The sequence below is a fragment of the Dendronephthya gigantea genome, unplaced genomic scaffold, assembly GCF_004324835.1.
Source record: "Dendronephthya gigantea isolate DGI-Jeju-01 unplaced genomic scaffold, DenGig_1.0 000469F, whole genome shotgun sequence".
NCBI lineage: Eukaryota > Metazoa > Cnidaria > Anthozoa > Malacalcyonacea > Nephtheidae > Dendronephthya > Dendronephthya gigantea.
The window spans coordinates 42,034-58,546 of NW_021163479.1; positions in this window are offsets into that span (position 1 = coordinate 42,034).

Below are 16,513 nucleotides of genomic sequence, written 5' to 3' on the forward strand. Positions count from 1 at the left end.
TCTCAATTGAACTATTTACAGATGGCTAGTATATAGAGGATTATAAAATCACAAGTTTTAAGATGAATCTGAGAATGTTGCTAAAATACAACTCAGGTCCTGCGAATGGAATAGAGGCTATACCTCTGCAACAATTTGTTAATTTATCACACTAATTCGCACCTGTTCAATAGCGAACGTCTATAAGTGCTTTGCATAAACATGGCCATGCGTAAGCGTTTTGGTAGAGCGCCCTCGGCAAGCGCCAGAACTTGTATTTTTGCCGCGGTTTCTTCATCAGCTTCCTAAAGTGAAGTTCTAACTAAATATCAACAGATGATTTTAGGAACTTCACACGATGCAGGAATATTCTTGAGGTTTTAAAGGGTCTTAATTTCGAGTGGTATTATACGCACTTCAAATTCAAGCAGGGAACAGTTGATGGAAAAATGAGTCAACTGTACGTCCTCAGTGACAAGAGCATTGCACCGGCATCGCAAAAGCGTAGGTTCGATTCCTGCCGGAGGATCTATAGTTCACTCATTTTTCCGTCATCTGTTCCTGGCTTGATTTGAAGTGTGTATAATACTTCTCAAAATTAAGACTTTTTAAAACCTCTTAAATATCAACGGAACTAATATGTACATTCATCACGGCTAAAAAAATGCAGAGCGTTATAAATGACGTTCGTCAAAGGCAGAAAATTCTCAATGGATGAATAAATGAGTAAAACGTACCTCAATTATCGCCTTCAGAACCATGCCAGCACCTTTCACAATTGTTGTCGACGGATGCTGAAATTGTTGAGGAACGAATTCAAAACCACGATTGGTAAGAACCATTAGCGGGGCAATAGTAAAACATACATAAGTGAAGAAATGGTAAAATTGGTGCTATTATTTAGTTTTGTCGTAAACCTACCTGGAACAATCGATAAATGCAATGACCCATTTCTAGACAAACAAAAACAGACTTCATGAGTTGCTCCTATGCTTGGGTCAAGCTAGTGGACGTGGTAAACTTCACCAAAAAGGTAAAGAGAGAAAGGCTATTTAATCAACTCTCAACCTCAGTCAAAGAGCCATAAACTACCAAGAAGACAAGTTGAATGAAAAAGCTCCTCAAATTTCTTTGTAGCATCCTGCAACTTTCTCCAGTAATTTCCCAAACTGTTCATCATCTGTTGTCTCACTAAGAGGAATATGCAATAGTCGATTTATTGTAACAGACTACATGAGTTGATTCAAAATTTGGAAGCAATCACACCTTACTATTAGTTTAACATGAATGTCCAACTTCACCCCCGTATTATTTTAATATATTTCAAAGCAACTAGAACAAACCTGTAAGGAGGACACAGAGCAAACGTCAGAAAATCAAGCAATCCACTTATAACTAAAACCCCAGTAGAACGAATATAGAAGAAAAGTTTTCATGGTTAATCTATTTCTTGTGTTTAGTTAGAAAGGTAGTTCAAATTAGAAAGGCAGTTGCTACGAATCACTTGCTGGGTTTTGCAAGGGAATTTCTCTTCCAAAACAAAGCTATATACATACAAGAGGGATGGAAAAATAAAATGCAAGGGTTCAGCATAGATTATAGGCAACCAACACCGCACATCTTACCACATTTATCGTGAGAATTTCCAACAAACTGCTTAGAAATTTTTCAGAGGATAACAAAGAGCTTTTGTTTATCTGTTCTTGTCGAATGTCATAGTTATCGTGCGTTGGCTGTATAAAAAAACAGAATTGGTTTCGATAAAATTGGATCCTGTTAACATTCAGATTTCAAAGTTGGCTGAGTTTATGTGGATTGCAAGTTAAAGGGGTAACACTAATGACAGTGACAGATTTGGCAACATATTACCAGGAAATTCATCGTTAAAGTGTTGGCGCTTTCCTTTATACGGAAAAAACGGCAGACCGGTCCTATTGTTGATCTCGGTACAGACAGATTACTGGTATTTTAGAGTGTTTCAAGAACTCTGCGTTCAAGTATATCGTTACTTGCATCTGTCTAGCTCGGAAATTTCGCAACTATATTCTTAACGAAATACCTATTTTAAATTTAAATATGACCGGTCTGACCATTTTGGCCGCTTAAAGGAAAGCCCTCTCTTTACCTGCATCAGAGCACACAGCATGTCGACAGCGGCGTGAGTCACGGCTTCATTATTCCTCTTCAAAGCTTTCACAGTTTTCACACCAACCTTCTCATAGAAGCTGTAAAAACAAAACAGAAACACGGTCTAGAGAAAGTGAGCTGGTTGAGTAAACAGCGTGTGTTGTGGTTAAAGATAAACGTTTCTCACCTAGTGAGCGTTGTGAAACCTGCTTTGGATCCAACCTAATGTCTCAAAGCGTGAAACAGTGCTTCGAGATCTTTATCTGATATTTTGTTTTGGTCTCCTGCAAATAGACGAAACATTTTAACTATTTTATGTATATATTGAACACCTGTGAAGGTAATAGCAGTCAGAATATGTATATTTTAGGGGTGAACACTAAATATATTTATTGGCAAAGATATACAATACCTTCGTGAGCAATGAGCATTGTGATGGCATTAATGATAAGTCTTTCTTTATTCTCCGGGAAAAGTCCTTACAAAATATTTAAAATCGTTTGAAATATATATTGGAGTTTAAAAGACTTAATATTCCAGCCGTACTTCTGGCGAGAAAATTTCAAATCTACCATTTCATGGATTCGGACCCAGTCAACTCAGCAACCAGAGTTACCGCAGCGTAGTCCCTAAGCCTCTTAACGTTCCTTATACGCGGCGAGGCGGGAACTGAGAGGCCTAGAACAAAGTGTTTTGTATTTTGGCTATTTTGTCCCCACTTTCTGTATTGAGGTCAGTTTACGATCCACGACGCGGTTAACTGGCCTTGTTCGACGTCGCTAGTCAAATATTTGCTTGAAATAACCTACGGGATATTAATTATACTGTCAGGACTTCGAAATATCCATACAAACGTTTCAATGTCATTTGCTGTCGACGCTATCGACTATGAAGTAAACTCGAGTCCGTACGTACATGGTTATGATTATAATAAGCTTCAATTTGCCAATTTAAATTATTCTCGCTTCCTTTATAACGATTATTGTTGTAAATCTAGGTCAACTAATGCATACTAAAATATGCAGAAAACTAACGTGCGTATGAAAAACACGTGAGTGGAAAACAGCCTTAATCCAGATTTTGACAGAACATTAAAACTCAGTAAAAATGCAATAATATTCTCTACACAGGATTTTGTCTGCAGAAAAGTACAAAATAAGAAATTGTCAACTTACGTCTTGGGTGACTGCATGAAGTAGACCGCTGTAGGAAATATTGCAGTTAAATCTCTACACATCTTCGGTTAAATTTCCTGCAAGGAACCAGTAATAAGACAATATAAGCTTTTGGAGATATTTCAAAAATTTAAAGTGAAATAAAAAGAGAAATATTTCACCTGGAGACGCAGCGAGGAATTTTAAATGACTGCTTTCTACTTCTTCGTCAACAACGTTATACAATGGACCCCAACGATAACCTTGAAAAATATATCATCTTAAAAAAACAATTCTTCTTTTGCTGTATGTGATGTATTGGACTGACTAATAGGAATACCTGACGAGAAGTGTAATTGTTTGTGTGTTATATGAGATCCCATACGTCAGGAGGAGAATGAAATGAGGGTTCGTATTTACGGCAATCATAGCAGTGCGAGATTTTCATCAGGAAAATTTTGACCATAATTTTCGCTCAATCATCTATGAAAAAGCGTACAGTCCGTCTTCGTTGGGGTCGTTTTACACAAACATCTCCATTTCCACTGCCTCTAACCCCGTGTAGCTAACCAGCCAATGATATATCCCTAGATTGGGTAAATACAAACATTCAGAACAAGAATATTTTATATAGCTTCATACAAAATCTGCTTTTTAAACTACCTGTCGGAAGACGAGTAATTCTCAGCTGACCGCTTGTGTATTCCAGCCCGAACAACTGAGGATGGTCTCGATAGCTAATTATTGAAAATACTGACAGAAAAAGAAGTTTTAAAACTATGATATACTATAATACACAAGTCTTAACCAAACGGTATATTCTGGAAAGTAACTGCAAAAATAAAACTATTTTAAGTCGGCTGGATACTTTTTGCAATTGGACATGTTCAAAATGGAAACGTGAAATAAAAAAGATGATAAAAGCAGTAAACTTGAATCCAGGTCAGAAGACATGGAGTGTTTGGAGTGTTTGGAGTGTTTGGAATGTTTGTTTTTCTTTCAAGGTCTGAGATGAACAATTACTGGAACTGACATGGAATGTCGCATGACTTACTGAGCTAAGGGGATGAAGGCTGACGATGTTGAACATATATTATAGCAATAATTTTATAGTTATATATAATAGTAATAGAGTTGATGTTCGCGGGCATAAATGTGTTTTTGGCCCTCCTCGCGGAACACATTTTAACCCTCGCTACGCTCGGGCTAAAATGAGTTCGAAGTCGGGCCAAAAACACATTTATGACCGCGAACATCAACCTATTGTTACATTATTATCACTATAAAAACATGAGTATATACAAAATTAGTAAAATACAATAATTAGTAAATACAATAATTAGTAAATACAAAATTAGTAAAATACAATAATTAGTAAATAGATTTGAATAAATATAGTTCACCTGGTGCAAGGCACTTTTTAATGATAACTCCAAGCTTATACTTTCTGGATAATTTAATACATTCTATAGGGTTTAATGATCAATATAGGGATAAGTATCATAAAATTGTTTGGCTGTTGGGGTTATAAACTATCAAAACTACAAAATTATATCCTGTCAAAATTCGAATTCTAAAATAATGCCGGGTTTATGGTCATTTGAATTTGCTTGCTACTTTTATAATATGCAAAAAAGTAGACGGTAGACACTGATTTTAAGTTCAAATTTATAATATTTCGAAAATATATTATGCATTATTAATTATATAACATACCTTGAATAAATTTGAAGTTTTACATGATTCAAGAACATTTTCATTTGTATACCGAACTGTTTCGCCTTTGGATTTGATTCCGTTCATTAGTCAAAGTACACTTCAAGATGTCGGGCTTCCCTTCAAAATTGTCGAGGCCAGGGATATGACGGTGCTAGTGCTGTCCAGCCAGGTAAAAGGTATTTCTGGGAGAATATTAGAGAAAAACCCGAAGGCGTTGCATGTTCATTACTCCAGTCATCGTTTAAACCTTATTGTTGCCAAAGCGTGTTCAATTCTTCCAGTGAAAAATAGTTGAGTCAGGCACAAAATATCGCCAGCTTTTTATCAGTTTCCCTATCCGCTCACAGTGCTAAGTAAAAAGATGAAAGAGTTTGGTTTAACCCGTAACAAGCTCGCAAAGCCTTCCACGACACGATGGGTAGAACGAAAAGATCCCGCGATGGTTGTTGATGCATTCAAAGTTATCTACAAAACTCAATTTTATGCAGTTTGGAGGATGCAGGAAGGGCCATTTCCAGATTAGCTAGTGACGCACAGTCTCATTTTCGCAACGTGGAGAAATTTGAATTTATGGCTGCTCTCATTATCACCCAACATGTTCTGGATCATACTTTGTCATTGACGGTCCAATTAAAGAAGAAAAAAAATCGATATTGCGGAATCAATAAAACAGATTAATCTTTTAAAGGATGAAATGGCAAAACTACGTGCCTCTGTAGATTTATTCCACAATGAATACTACGACAAGCTGTTGGAATTAGCTAATAACCTCGACGTGGCTGAGTGTTTTCCCCGGGTATGTAAAGCTCAAACAAAATGTGATAATCATCGTACCAGTACAGCAGGTGGTTACAACAGATTAACAGTAACCATTAAGAGTCGTGCATAGGCCACGTGATAACGAAACATTCTGAGCTCATCAATGAACAATTGTAAAGGTTTTATTGTAACTCATAGGAAAACCTAAGGATATATTTTGTAAAATCTATTATATTACGAGTGTCTTTCCCTAAGTCTACCGACCCCTGAATTCCCCACGCTATCGTCACCCTGTAATAAATAAGTAACGTTGCAAGTCCTCACCTTCAACCACAAGGATTAAATTACGTAATTCGAAGTGCAAAAATTGAGATTACCGGTTTCTGAGTTTACCGGTTTATAATGCTCAGTTTTAATAATCCGTATAAGACCAATTTATCATTATTATTACTTGACTTACGGATTCATTAAGTTTATCCTCGTCTTAACTCAAAAAAGTTTTCAAAGGACTTGCATCCAGAAGGGATTTACCAGGAACAGGCTAAAATTAAACAGATGTTGAGATTAATGCACGATGATGATTCGTGATCTTAAAATTGCTACCTTTTGAAACTCTTCACGAGTTAATAAGCCTTGACTGTTCCCTGTGAAAGAAAAATAGGTAAATATAGTCATATTATAATATATATTTCCTCCATATTGCAAAGGTAATTTCGCTTGCCTTCAGTTTCTTCCTTGTGTAAACAGTGTCTTTGGAATCTGGTACGACATCAATCTGAAACGATTGTAAAATGAAAAAGCTAGTCTAAATCAAAGATCTCTTTCTTTTCTGCTTCCCCTGCCAGTCATGTTAGTAGCAATATAAGGGATGGATAGTGAATGTTCTTGCACGAATAAATTTCATGCAAAGCGAGTTTGAAGAGAAATTCTTACCATAAAAGCGCTTGGTCCATATCTCGGACTACGACTCAAATATCGAGTTCGTTGAAGAAATGCCGAACCAAGATTCAACTTTTGACCGGAATCTTGTAATAAAATCGACGAGGGTGAAGATCTGCCGTGTTCTGTAAGCAGCATCTTTTGTTCTGCGCTGTCTAAAATGTTGGCAGATAATTTGTTCATTTCGTAAATGCGCGAACAATGGCCGATCTGTTTTAACATTACAAACCTGACTCCTTGAGTTCGGTTTTCTTCATTTCAACATCATCCCGGGTATCTTCAATATTAGTTTCCTCATCTTCTCTACACGATGCGAGGCGATCTTTGACAAGATCTACAATCAATGTACGCTGTCTGTGCTCTTGCTAAGAAGTTCTGTTGTAGTTTCAAGGCGTTTCTGGCTCCTTCTTTAATGAGTTCGGCCGAAAATCATCTGAAATACAACAATATCAATTTGACATTCCGCCAACGGAATGCCCAACCAAACATTGAACAGGTTTGACCCATCGTTGACCTTACCAAAGAGTTGTTTTGGAATTAAACTTTCATAAATCTCAGTCTTTCCCACCGCTGGTCGTCACAAGATGTTTGAGTCACAAGATTTCTGTACTGAGCCTACGGTACCAGTGGGCTTTAAATCGCGGGTAAGAAGGTCAGATGCTTTGGTATCGAATTTTGTGTTTGGCACCTGGCTAGAATCATCTGCACGAGTTTTTCTATCAGTTGAAGAAGCCTGGAAATGACAAATACGTTCCTAAGAGCTTTCACTAGAAGAATATTAAAACTTGGTCGCTCTTGCAAATATATCTATTGAAAATTCAGCAAGCAATCCCCTGGCAATAGAATGACATGTGGACTTACTTTCGTAATAAATGGCACGAATTGTTTTCTTAACAATAGCGGACAGTTGACAAACCAGGATGAAATGACATTATCAGCAAGAGCTACAGTGTATTGAGAGTATCTAAGGTGAAACATATCAGTTCGTTTATATTTTTTCATTTTGACAAAACCAATAATAAAAAGTTTCAGATGTTATCGCGTTGAGCCAACTTCGATGATTCTGTGTAAGGCAAACATATTCCAAAGACTTGTTTCAACTGGATCGCTGTGAAGTTTTTGTACAAAGCACAAAGCTGTTACAATGCGATTTAAACGATTTAAAAGAATGTTACCAACTTTTCGCCGAATACGATTGTGTGTTTACACAACCTAGCTCTCTTTAGGGGGTACATTGATATTTTGTAACAGATTTCATAATTTACGTAACTTCAAGAAACATACCAGAGGAAATTCTAGCAGTGGTATGGCAACTTGAGACGTTGGCGAAAGTTTAGTAAACTTTTCCAGATATTGTGGGAGCAGTCTAAGGACAGAAAATTTAGTAATTATTACTTAAAAAATCATATATTTGTGAAGGAGTATCTCGCATCACAAGAGACGTTACGTTTAGGCTGAGTTTATTGAAAAACGTTTCTGTAAATTCACTGAGCACATTATCAAGGCACGATTTCAAATATCTCCAAAAAATAAACTTCTAAAACGCTGCAACTACTTAAATCAACTTCATTCTTACAAAGTGCTAATGGAATAAAAAAACGTCTCAAATTCCAGACTATTTTAAGTAGCCATACCTTGCCATAACTGAAGGCATTTCTACATACATATGGTGAGACAAGATACGCTTAACGTCGCGAAATGAGCAACCAAGTACGCATAGACAACACTAGACGAAATATACAACAACGTTTAAGCAAGAACAGACAACCGCTGAAAATAAAGTCACGCAGATTCTTACCTGTTCATCTTGACCAATAAAATGTGGTACGTACACAGCTCCGTTAATACCTGCACGTGTTACAAAATATCCAATTAAATCATTAGTATGGTATGATAATTATGGTATAATTGGTTATGGTATGATATTATGGTATATAGGCATGGTTATGGTATGGTATGATTTCGTTATGGTATGGTATGGTGTGATATTATTATGGTAAGATATGGTTATCGTATGGTATGATTTAGTTAGGTTAGTTATGGTATGATATGATTATATGATATGATTTATGATATGATTATATGATATGATTATATGATATGATTATATGATATGGTATGGTTATGGTATGGTATGGTTTTGGTATATTATGGTAAGATATTATGATATATGCAAAAAACTGATTGATAAGAACCGTACTGGAAAAATTCTAGCGTACAAATGAGGTCGGCGCATATCGTTAGGAACACGAAATAATCCAGGAAGAAAATCGTAATTTGAAACCTGAATGCAAAGTAAAATTTTTAGTTCATGATTTTGGTGTGAAAAGTACACAACTTCACTTCCCTTCCCATTTTAGAGAAGACTGTAGATATTGAACGTAAATATTGCTTCCAGAAAGTATCAAGTTTTTATCTTGCAGTGCCTCTGGAAAGTTCCTCAGAAGAACATCCAACACCTCCCATTCCAATTCCTAGAAAATGAAGAAAGTTGAACTTCAATCGAAACTTAATGCCAGATGATACATTATGATAGAAAAGTTTACCTGTTGTAAGCACACAAGAATAACATTCATCGCCTCGCTGTAAGGCAGTGAAACAATCCCGTTTGTCTTATCTTCTGCAGAACTAAAACAAAAATGAGAATGTATTACGCAAACAAGAAAAGGAATTTTGGAAGCAGAATACCTGACATACGTGGCACTATCGTCATTAACCAACATTTTCTTTCAGAACAAACAAAATACGAAGTGAATTAAACTTTTCTACTTTTGTCTTGCACAAGGCCTAGACGTTGTCAGCTCGCAGACTGAGGAAACATTGAAGAATCTTTAAGAAAACACAATGTGAGACATCATAGAAAAATCGCGAGAAATAAAATTGAATTTGCCTTACCGAAGCCGTATTTCCGATGCACTATACGTCCGATAGCCATTGTCATAATGAGTTTTATGTGGTACACTAATATATTGATATTCGTTCGGCTCGTTCTTTGAGGTTTACGCAACAATTTTATCTGCGAAAATAGAATGAAATTACTGAAAGAGAAGCAAGTGTGGCATTAAATTACACTTATTTTTGTTCACGAAAATAACTTCATCACAATGAACGAATATGTGTGGACAATCTCTGCATGTCCTTCATTACCTTGAACAAGCGTACTAATCCTAATACAGCCTCCTTGATGTCTTTCTATGCTGTTTCATCCTGAGGCTGCAGCAACAAAGACAAATTACAGTGATTAGATGTAATTTTATGTCTCTAGATGTTCCTACATATACCTTGCAGTCTCTATAATTACCTTACATGTTCTTTACATGACGGCTTAACGTATCGTTTGAGAGGATCAACTGGACAGTGGCAATCTGGAATTGATAAATGAAATATATATCCTTTTACTTCACTGATGCGTTTGCATTCACGACCCCCGTGTAAAACGATCCAATTTGCGGATATATAGTTAGGTTCAGGTCAGGAAGCTTTCACTGATAAGAAAGAATTTTCTATTGAAGTACAGTATCAGCTCATCACGAATGAAGAGGGAAATTGGAGTGGAGAAATGAAACCGTCTGAAAATGATTGTATTGAGTACCTTCTCGATTATATGCAAAACATCGCAAACTTTCGGTGAATCAGAGGATTCAATAACATCGACCAGAAGCTGGACAGCTCGGATCCGCACAGAAATATCCCGATCTTTGACAATGTGGTCTAAATGTGGCAACACTGAATTCTCAAGTATTTCTTCCTGTAAAAATCAAGGAGTTATAAAACTAGAAAAAGATTCATAATATCGCTAATGTCTAGAAAAATGGACTAAAATTTATTCAAAGTACTAAAATTTTATACCTCATATAGTGGAGATAACGTTCCTAATATGTTACAAAGCACATTTAGAGCTTTAATTCGGTTGGCCGTCCTCTCTTCACATCTAAAAAAAAATTCCCATTAGGATAAGACTGAGGCTACATAGAAATACATCACGAACTTAAACAAAAATCAACATACCAAAATATTACATTTTTACATAACAAAATATAAAGAAAAAAGAAGACCACACACTTGAAGTATTTCTCCACCAAATCTTTAATATTTTCAAACCAGTTTTCGCAGTAAGGATGAAGAGACTGGGAACGATGAGAAACCAGGAGAATAACTGAGGATTACTGCAAACAACGACATTTCATTTAGCTGCAAACAACGACATTTTATTTAGCTAAGTGGATTCCGTTAGATCTTCATATATTTTATTAATTTTGTCCTCAAAAAAAGTCATAAAATTGTTAGCTAGATTCTCATCAGATTGGCACACAGGATATTGAGAATCAGGGGTATAATGTAGTAACTTTCCAACGGTTTTAAATAATTTCTTTTGGTCACTCCAATTATCTCTAACAATTTCAGAATAATAACGAGTACAACTTTCCTATAATAGCTCACTGACACGGCGACATTGCTGACTGTATTTTAGACGATCACAGGATTGTCTTGACTTACGCCATACCCGCTCGAGTTTCCTTCTAATACGTTTTTCGTTTTTAATTTGTTCAGTGTACCAAGGTGCAGCTGGACGAATAATTATCTCTCTTCACTGCATGAAAAACCGCGTATTCACAGGTGAATACGTGCGAATATGAGTTCGAATATGGTCCATATTCACACGTATTCACAGATATTCACTGTGAATATCCTCGGAATATTGGGGTATTCCGATGTGAATACCTGTGAATAAAACACACCGCGTATTCTGACCTAGAATACCTTCGAATACTCTGTGAATATTTTTCAAGACCTAGTATTCACACTTCGGCATAGAAAATGTGATTGTACGCATGAATACGGGATAATCAACGAGTTATATTGTGTAAATATTGCAGGAAATGCGTTTATATACCACGGAATAGGCAAAGGTTGTTTCAGTTCAATGCCGGTGTCAACTGTTATCCAGCATTTCTTCTCATCACGGTCACAAATTGAAATTGCACTTGATTTGTTTAGACAATAAAGACAATAAATGTTACCAAACGCACGATGATTTTTATTTGATTAATTTTTTTTGCTGCCGCAGGGATGTCGAGTATCGTATATCCTCAGTCGATGAGCGCTGAGTAGCCTCGTAAGTCGTAAAAAAGCTGTATAAAAAGAGAAATATCCATCAATTTCTTTAATTACCTGTGTAAAAGAAGTTATATAAAAAAAATACTTTTATTTTTGCTTGGATACGTAAACACATGGGTAGAAAGTTGATGATTCTGTATCGTCAAAAGCATCCGTAATATATACAGTTCAGTGTTGGGAAATCGTAGGAAATTTCCTTTTGGAAATTTCCTCTTCGACATGTTAGTGACAATTTTTGCGCCAAGGAATTGCGGCGAAATTGCGAATAAATGGCGAAATTCGGAGGTCGTATAACAATAACAAATAAATGTCTTTAAATGATTCCTCGCAAAAGTTGTCCAGTTCCCTTTGTTTACAAAACGATAACATGGCACAAATGTCAATTGGTTTCAACCAGGGCGCTTATATATAAATGCGTGGTTTCAAAAGAAGTTCAAGCTGTTCAACTTTGAATTATTAAAGATGTTCGCGATGCCCCAAAATAATTCTTGTGGCGGCGCTAAAATCAGGTAAGTTATTTAATAATAACAAGAGTTATGTCATACTATAGTCCTGAAACAACACAACACAACAACAATAGTGCGAGGCCAACGCTTTTACGGCTGGGCTCATCACTTTTTTGTTTTTATTAATAAAATAGATTACGATTGTGTTTATTGTAGCTAATTTGTACACAGCTAACTGTACCTGCTTGTAAATAAATAAATTGTATGATGGTTTTCATCAATCCTACCTCCATCACACACTAATTATAGTAGGTACAAATGTTTGCCATTTCAAAGCCATACTCAATACAAACAAAATTTAAAAGTTTGCCAATACTGAAAAGGGACATTACTTTCTTACCTACCACAAATATTCAGAAAGCTGCTGTAATCATAACTTTAACATAACATAACCCTTAGATAGACGTTTCAAGATGCATTGAAATGAGGTGCATTGGTGCATTTCATGAGGGTTTTTTATTTTTAGGCAAAATTTATATATTATAGATATATATATTGTTATATAATTGTCACAGAATAGCTAATGATTGATTGCCAAAAGATTGAAATCTTAACAATCAGCTGCCCAAAGACAGAAATCTTAACAGCTTAGAAATCAAAGCCAGACTGTGTTTTTTAGTTATATATAATACATATTTTTTAACAAAATAATGGCCTATATTTTTCCTTTTAGCATATATGAATTATATTTACACTAATATTTACCACAGAATAGCTATTGAACTGGTTGCCAAAAGATAGGAATCTTAACAACCAGCTGCCCAAAGACAGAAATCTTAACAGCTTAGAAGTTCATGCTAGACTGTGTTTTTAAGTGAAGCCTTTTAACATTGCCCTCATCATAATTTATAACTGAGACTGTTTACTGATTTGTTTGCAATTACTTTTCCGTACATAAATTATAATCACAATACTTAAAGAATATACCATTAAAGTGTAGATGAGTTTACTACAGCTTCTCGATGTTTGCATACTAGGAGTAGCTATGTGTATATACAGCTTTAAGTTCATGGAAGAATTTGTTTCCATTTTTACCCTAATTGATTAGCTTCCAAATTATATGAATGGTGTGTACATTGTACATTGTACATATACATTCTCCTAGGAATATTATAATTTCATTACACTGCATAAATTCTATGCACAACAATAAAAACAAATGGCCATGCATGCAACATCAGCTTTTACTATTATCATTAACCTTTCGGATAATAATCTATTATAGCTTAAGAAAGTTTGCTATGTATTTTGTTCAATAATTGCTTTAAGGTGGTTTTAATTGTTTTTAGCCATCAGGGGTTGCAAGATTGAGAAAATTCCCAAAAGAGTTGGCCTTAACTTTGCTAAAGATGAAGAGGATTTTTCACCCAGTGAAAGAAGTTCCTGATTCATTATCTGCTCACCTATAGTTTTTAATATCTTACCAAGTAAAAAAACATCACTTGCTTTGCTCAACAATTTACTATTAAGTATAATTTCTGACATACTCCAGGAGCAATGTTTCATATATACTAAAACAACATTGCTTATAAATTAACAATCAGCTGATGAAAGATTGAAAATCATAACAGCTTAGTAGAAGTTCATGATACGCTGTGTTTTTGCTACATATTTTTGAACAATTTGTGATGTTCCAATATATTTTATAAAATGTGAAATGTTGTAACCTATCACATGTACATGATTTGTTAAGGACTGTATAAAATTTAAATAATTGACTGAAATCTTAGTATTGCATTTGATCAACCTTGATAAAACACATTAACTGTGGATAAACCTACCATTGCAATGTGTATGACTGCTATGCAAATTAACATGGCAACCTAAAGATTATGCATGTTTGTTCATATTGATATTTTCCTTAATGGACAGACTTGAGGGACAATAAATGCCTAAACATTCGCACAGGCTGCGAACGCATAACCCATTAACCTCTTATCACCAGGTAATTTGTTAATAAAATGTTGAGATTACTCCCAACATGGTCATAGGGTATAGTCTATAGGCCGGCTATTGAATTCAGCTGCACGATATTTAGTCACTCACCGAAGAGGTCCCTTACGCACAAACAGTATATGCGTTTTCGGTTTTGAACAATAAAAAATCCTTGAAATACGGTTAATATTCGTTATCATTTTACACGTATTAGCGAACATAAGGTGCTGTGGAAATCGCGCCATGCAATCTCATTTCTATTTCGCGCATTTTCTTCATCAGACTTCGTGGGAATCGTGGCATACAAATACTCGCCGGCATGCTCTTTAACTGCGACCAGAGTTTTCAGACTTTACCAAGCCCTTGGCATCCTTCACTCTCTTCCCTTATTTGTAAGCGCCAAAAAGATTTCTTACAGCCACAAACGCACGATCTCCTCGTTCAATGTTTATTAAACTCGAAAGAGCGCTTTTTGGTTTTTGCGCCAAATTATTTATAAAATTCCACTTCAATTTTTCAGCATTCAAAATAAAGTTTAAAAATGTCAGCTGATGAATTTATTTTGTGGAAACACGGATTAAGTGAGAAGTGAGATATTCCAAGTGTGAATATTGGTCAGAATACGCGGCATATTCACGGCGTATTCACACTTAGAATACTGAAGAATACGATGCCGTATTCACACTAATATTCCATGTCGGAATACGCTTGCAATATGTGTTTTATTCACACCCGTATTCACATGTGAATACCTTAGAATACGGCGCTTTTCATGCAGTGTTGAAATAAGTGGTGCATGATGATCCAGAATTTTGGGCAGCTCCGAGTTGTATTGGTTGACTTTCGCACTTATATCAGCCGTGTTCCCAGTGTTAATCGGAGATAGCCTAATTTCATTAAGGAACGAGTCCATATTGATTGCTTTAATTTACGTGACTCCACGACCCTTCTATGAAACAATGGTTTTTTAAAATTGAGTTCATATGTAACCGTGTAATGGTCAGATATAGATGGATCATGAACGTCAATAGATTGAACAATATTTTCCTCGTGGCGAGACAAGATAAGGTCTAACGTGTGACCAGCAAAGTGTGTTGGTTGTTTTACACGTTGTTCCAGATTAAAAGAATCAACAAGATTGAGAATTTTTTTGTTGTTAATTCCGACTTATCGTCTACATGGAGGTCGATATAATACGATTATATTTAGAATTTGAGATGACACATTGATTTGCATACCCATCACTTCGAAAGACTTAATGTGTGAGAACATTTTCGCCGAGTCCAGCTTGACTTTTAAAGTGTTGTTGTATAGTACCAATGCCTCCCCCTCTACCTTGTTGTCTCGAGATATTGTTAAAGGAGTAGCCCTTCGGGGTGAAATTCCCAAAAATATATGATCAAATTTGTCAGGGTGAAGCCAGGTTTCTGTAATCGCAAATATATCAAATTCATTCTCAACCACATAGTCTTTGACTAAATTCGCTTTGTCCCGAATAGACCGTAAGTTGAGAAGACCAAAAGAACAAAACTGAGTAACAGCTGTATCAAGAGTGTTGGCAATGCCTGATAAAGGAATATTGATGAGATTGATTCTCTTAATATAATTTCTGCCATTTATATTTACAGGCTTTGGGACACGGTCCGTGATTCTAACAGGGATAGCTTCCTGATGATTTGCAGGATGATAGTGTTTGTATAGTGTGGCGGTGGTGTTTGCGAAGTAGGTATTATAGCAAATATTCCTATAGGTCATATGGAACAACCAACCTTTCTGTAGATTCAACTGCCCAAGCATTGAACTATGCTCCTCAGGATTATTAGCGGGTCGAAACGTGTTCATCAAACGTAACTGCTTTCGATGTTGAGACATCTCATCCGACTGATTAATATCAAAAGATTGAGGACCAGGATTAGGCGAAACATCCACACACATTGTTAGATCCTGCTTGAAGGCTTCGTACACAGGACTAGACTAACAAATCCATGTTTCGTTTCTTTAGCAATCGCAAATGAGACTTTGTATTTAGATTCAAAACGAACTCGTTGTATGTTGACCCGACATCGAAAAGCAATATCTCCACAAATACTCAAGGTTATGCCATCCGCAGCCAATCCATCCAAATCCGTGCAATTAGTACTCTTAAATGCCATATTAATTGGTCGAGATGTACGAAACTCGTTAGATGAAATAAATATCATAAAAATATATAGAGCTGCCGACCAACCGACATATTGGTCGTGAATTAAGCAGTACGAAACACACAATATTCATTTC